A 6,444-nucleotide genomic window follows, 5' to 3' on the forward strand; every position below is an offset into this window, starting at 1 on the left:
CAACTTTTGTTGCATTGGCTTGCTTCAAAATTTGTTGGCAACTTATGTACTAACAGTTTTGTATCCAACCCTGGCATATCCTAATAGGAAAAAGCAAATACATCCTTGTATTCATGAAGCAGCTCAATCAAATTCTGACATCCTTCACCTGACAATTTGGTGCCTAGTTTTACTTATTTACTCTCCTTATTAGACCTCAAATTTAGGAATTCTATCTGCTCCTCATGAGCCAATATCTTCTCATCCTCCATTTTCACAATTTTTTTAATTTAAAAGGAAAATCACATTCCTCTTCGTTATCACAATTATCGACTTTCCCTTGACATATGGGCAACTAAAAGTCAATCTCTAGGTCAGAGTCATCATCATTTATGCTTTTGATATCTGAGGACCTGAAAAATAAAGGGCGAGAAGATATATACATATATACATACATGGGACTCAATACACATTGAAATAGAAATAACTATCATACATACATAATAAAGAATGAAAGCATGAATGAAAGAATATTTTCCATGTTAGATTTCAAGAAATACATCTTTTATTGAAAATTAAATAGATATAGTTTAACCCTTACAAAAGAACACCCATTGTCTCGGGTTTGAACAAATGGGGAAATTTTTCATGTATTTCTCTAAAAAAAATTTGTAAACAACACGTAATTCCTCTGCAGTCCAATTTTTCAGTAGAAAGCCTGACAGAGCGGGGTAAATTCCAATAACCCTTCATTCTTCATCTTCATTCTCCATGATGGCATTGACACTTTAGTCTCCTACGGTATCCTCAACAACAAATTTCTTCACCGGCTGGTCTCCATAGAACATGTAACCTTTACATATAAATGTCTTTTGATGTGGCGAGAAAGTCATCAGCTCCCACTTTAGGTCCTCTCTATCCCACCTGGCTCTTTTCGTCTCTTGGTTTTGTCTCTTCATTCATTTTCTCTCTCAAACATGAATGATATCCCAAGCCAAAATGATCCTTCTTGGTGGATAAGGATATAGCATTAATTGTTCCCCGAAGGTATCCGCCTAAATCTTTTCCAGCTCTTGCCCCTTTTCCCACAATTAGCTTGAGTCCCATCCTGGTGCACTCTGATAGTTTATGGCTTGGCATTTTTCTTCCTTCAACTATAAAGGCAACATTGATAAATTATAAAGACCTGAAGGAGCATTCAAGGGCCTTCTCACTCACTTTAATGTAGGGGGCACTAGTCAAGAGAGAAGAAATTATGTCTTTTTCAGCATTGATCCATATCAACTTCCTTTCAACCATAAATGTGAGCTTCTAGTGCAGTGGTAATGGAACTGCTGTTGCCTGATGGATCCAAGTCCTTTCCAATAAGCAGTTATAGGTAGGCATGATATCTATAACAAGAAATTCAACCTCATAGGTAGAAGGGTCAATAGTTAAGGGGATGTAATTCTTTCCCATCACTTCCCTTTTCATTCCATTGAAGGCTCGAACAACATTATGACAATTTTGCATGTGTGTACTATCCATGGGCAATTTCTTTAGAGTAACCAGAGGCGTCACATTCAGTGTAAAGCCATTGTCGATTAGTACCCTTGAAAACACGTGCCCTTTGCACCTGACGGTAATGTATAGAGTCTTGTGACTACCCATCATCCCTGAGGGGATCTCATCATCAGAAAATGAAATGAAATTGTTTTCTTGAATGTTGACTACCAATCTATCCAACTTATCTATAGGTTGTCACACCCCAATCTGGAGTTAGATTTCTTTCAGTTTAAATCTGGAATTTAAGTAGTAGTCAAATTAAAATTTTGGGTCCACTGAGAAAATTAAGGAGATTTAAGGACTTTAAGGGTAAATTGCCCTTCCTTGGTTTTAGGATGTTCTAAAGTCCAAATGAGGATTCATATTGTTTTAAGTGAATGTTCATTTTATTCTATTCTATTTTATGTTTAATAATCTGGAAAATGAAGAAACATGTTTGAAAGATATTTTTGGGATGACTTTGTTTTAACAGAGGAGTTGGAAGCAATCTGATTGACTTAAAAAAATTATTCTTCCCTATCTTGACCCAGAGCATGAACCACTGTGTTCATCGGGAATAATAGAGAAAACCAACACCGTAAATCAGTTTAATATCAAAGTAATAAACTGAAACTTGTAAACTATACCCAACCATCCTATCATCCTTAGATTAACGTTCCAGTGAAACCCCCATTAAGTCTAGCGACCGACGATAAAAGCGATAATCATAGTCACTGAGAAAATTAAGGAGATTTAAGGACTTTAAGGGTAAATTGCCCTTCCTTGGTTTTAGGATGTTCTAAAGTCCAAATGAGGATTCATATTGTTTTAAGTGAATGTTCATTTTATTCTATTCTATTTTATGTTTAATAATCTGGAAAATGAAGAAACATGTTTGAAAGCTATTTTTGGGATGACTTTGTTTTAACAGAGGAGTTGGAAGCAATCTGATTGACTTAAAAAAATTATTCTTCCCTATCTTGACCCAGAGCATGAACCACTGTGTTCATCGGGAATAATAGAGAAAACCAACACCGTAAATCAGTTTAATATCAAAGTAATAAACTGAAACTTGTAAACTATACCCAACCATCCTATCATCCTTAGATTAACGTTCCAGTGAAAACCCCATTAAGTCTAGCGACCGACGATAAAAGCGATAATCATAGTCACTCATATCCTTCACGTGGTTACCTGAAAAGTGTAAATATCAAGGTTAATATAAAGTGAAAGACATATGGGGTACATTTTTCATGTTTTGACGATCTAAACATTGGATGGTAGATTCGTGTGGTGGAAAGGTCATAACGATAGCAAGGAGCAACATAGCTCGATTTTAAAATCATCGGAAGGTCGTCAAATGCAAACTGACATGTTTTGTTTTAAGAAAATTGAATGTTTTTAGTCGATTTGTGACTATCCATGGGGTTTCTTGGTAATCGACGTTCAAATCCATGACGAGGAGACTATCACGGTTCGAATGATATTTTTTTGGGTGAGAATGGTCGTCCGTGACGGTGGCTAGCATGATGGTCACTGATGATCAGTGGTGGTCAGTGATCGACGAATCATAAGCATGTTTGTTATGTGAGAGCTTAAGGGAGAAGAAGATAGAAACAAAATAGAAAAAAAATAAGAAATGTGAATTGGTTCATAGAGCACGTGGGTTTTGAAAATGTTGATATGAAAAAGGGGCATATCATACCTTTAGTCCCCTATTTTTTGTAAGATTCTAACATTTTCATCTGGTTTTAGAATAATTTCAGCCAAGCTTCGATAGTTTAGATTAATTCTTTTTAGCCATGATTTTAGTAATTAAATATTCTAGAAGCACCATCAATTTTAAGTTTTACAATTTAGCTCCCCAAATTATTTTTTTAGATTCTATTAAGTTAATTTTTATGGTAAGGGGGAATTATATTGGATTTGAGTTTGTATATTTGATAGTCAGGGTTCTTAAGAGAAAAATTAGAAACTTGACTCTATACCTCCCGATCCATCTATTTGCGTAAGTTGTAATTAGTTGTTTGGTTCTATAATCCTTGTGAATATTCAGTTTAGTATATTACTCATATTGTAAGCATGTTATGTAATAACTTAGGTTCTCATACAGTAGAAGAACATAGTAAAGCTGGTGCTTGGTAGATATTCCGGATTGTTTCTTTTTGTGAGGTGTGTTCCTTTTGTGCCACACATTTGTTTTAAATATATGTTTGGAATATCATGTGCACGGGATTGTTTTATCTGATTTGCAATGTGTCTATATGTTTGACTTGATTTTGTAGGATTTATCTGATTTAATGTTTGATTTTTGATTTACTAAAGTAAACCCCATTATCTGATTTCTATTCTCTGGTTATTATTTTTACTGATAAATAAATATGTATGAACTCTGATTTCCTGCTACCACTAGTTATTGTCTGAAAAATATTTTTCTCTGGGGTACTCTGGGATTTAGTATGAAGTCTTTGTAGGCTCAGCTCGTTTAAACTGGTAATTCCTTATATAGGTTCAAACCGATCGAATTGGTAATTCCTTATGGACCTAAAGAGAGCCTTGGGTGGGCTCCTGGGCTCAATGGACCTAGTGGTAAGACCTTATTGACCCTAAGGTACTCCCTTAGGGTGGCACCTCTGTTATGTGTATTGGGTAAGTCCTTATGGGCCTGAGGGAACTCCCCTTAGGTTGTGTTGAATTATGTTTCGATATAACAAATTTAAGGCAAAATGTTTTTGGACTTGAATTGAATTTATTCAAAGTTTTAAAAAGGTTTCAAAAATAATTCAAAGTCCATTACATTCGGATTTGAGCAAAAATGCTAAAGGGTATCAAAGGGTATCCATACACTGATATACCAATACCCCTATGAGTGTATCCATAAACAGGTGTACCGATACACCCTACAATGTATCCATACACTCTGGCTACAACAACTAGTTTAATTTAAATTTAATGAAGGTGTATCGATACCCTATGAAGGGGCATGAATACCCTCTATTATGGGTAGCCTATTTTTACAGAAAATTATCCCCAAACGCCTCCAAAATATGCCCAACGTCTATATACAACTTCAAACTCATTTCAAGCTATAAATACAAGCTGAGGACATTTAAAGAAGTATGCGAACAAGTATCCAAGCAATCAAACACAAGAGAATAAGTTTTTCATTCTTATTTTCATTCTCTTATAAATATTGTTCTAGTGAGCTTAATTCTTGTAAACACCTACCTTTGAAAGGTTTTCTTATTTTATCCTTTTGTAAAGGGGAAAGGTTCTAGTTGATCCCGTGAAAAGCTAGGGAAATGTTATAGTTTAGCCCATGAAAAACTAGGGAGTTTGTAATGGTTATCTCTTTGTCTTGCAAAAAGAAAGAACAAATTAATGAAATTTTTTAGAAAATCCTTGGTGAGGAGTTAAGGTAGTGGATTTAGAATTGGTTGAGAAGTCGAACCACTATAAATTGCTGTGTAATTTTCTATCTTTCAATCTCCTTACTCCTTAAACACAAAAACTATTTCGACCCCTTTTTGTAAACAATTTCAGTTGTCGATTCGAGATTCCGCAGATCCCAACAATTGGTAACAAAGTTTAACTCGTTAGAAGGATTCACATCCTTGAGACGATCCTCGAAAAACTCTACTGATTCCCGATGCAACTGACAAAGAAATGGCTTCAACCTCCAGTGCTATCACTTTGAAGATATACCTATTATAGATTCACAACCAGTCAACAAGCCACCCTTCTTCAATGGAAAAAATTATGCTCATTGGAAGAATAAGATGATGTAATTTATTCGAGCCTATGATCTAGGAGCTTGGAACTCAATCACGAGGGGTTATTCCACTCCACCCGGTGAATACGACGATTGGAGTAATGAAGAGAAGAAAAAGTTCCAGCTTAATTCTAAGGCAATCCATATTCTCTTTTGTGCATTAGCTCTAAATTAATATGGAAGAATCTCATCTTGTTCCAGTGCCAAAGAGATTTGGGATAAGCCCCAAGTCACTCATGAAGGAACCGACGAAGTGAGGGAATCAAAGAAAAGTCTTCTCAACCATAGCTACGAGAACTTCAAGATGAAACCCGATGAAGACATCAAAGCTATGACAGATAGATTTTCCGTGATTGTCAATGTTCTCAGGGGATTTAGAGAAGTAATCCATAGTGAGAAGCATATAAAGAAGATGATCTACTCTCTTCCAAGTTCGTGGCAATCGAAGAAGACCGCCATTATCGAAGCTAGATACCTAAAGTCTTTCATTCTCGATGAGCTAATCAGTTCCCTTCTCACTCATGAGATGATGTTGAAGGAAGAGGAAGAATGTGAAAAGAACAAAAAGAAGAAAAACAAGGAGGTAGGCATTGCCTTCAAATCCGCCAATAAAAGCTATCAAGATTCAAGTGATGAGGTGGATGAAGATAATGATGAACAAGAAGATTAGATGGTCAAGCTCTTAAAAGAGTTAAAGAGATTCATGACTTCCAAGGTAGTAAAGAATGAATCAACCAAGAAGAAGAGTCCCCCGATGTGCTTCAATTGTCAAAGAAAGGGGCATGTCAATCATGAATGTCCTCTTCTAAAGAAAAAAGGGGTCAAACAAGAAGAAGGCATTTGTTGCATCTTGGAGTGATGAAGATGATTCCAATGATGAAGATGAAGAAGTCAACCTGTGCCTCATGGCCATTCAAGAAGAATTCGAGGCATGTTCTAACTCAAATGAATTTAATTAATTTACTTTTGATGAGTTACAAAATACTTATAATAGGTTGTATTTGGGATTTGAGACCATGAATTCTAAATATACGAAATTAATTTCAAAACTCAAAATTGAAAATAAATCGATTTTGAAAGCTATAGTTGATTTTGATAATCAAAATTAAATTTTGAAAAATGATTTAGATCTTTCAAAAATCAAAATAAATGATTTAGAAAAGAAAAAT

Source organism: Hibiscus syriacus, unplaced genomic scaffold (genome assembly GCF_006381635.1).
Source record: "Hibiscus syriacus cultivar Baekdansim isolate YM2019G1 unplaced genomic scaffold, ASM638163v2 tig00112293_pilon, whole genome shotgun sequence".
Classification (NCBI taxonomy): Eukaryota; Viridiplantae; Streptophyta; class Magnoliopsida; order Malvales; family Malvaceae; genus Hibiscus; species Hibiscus syriacus.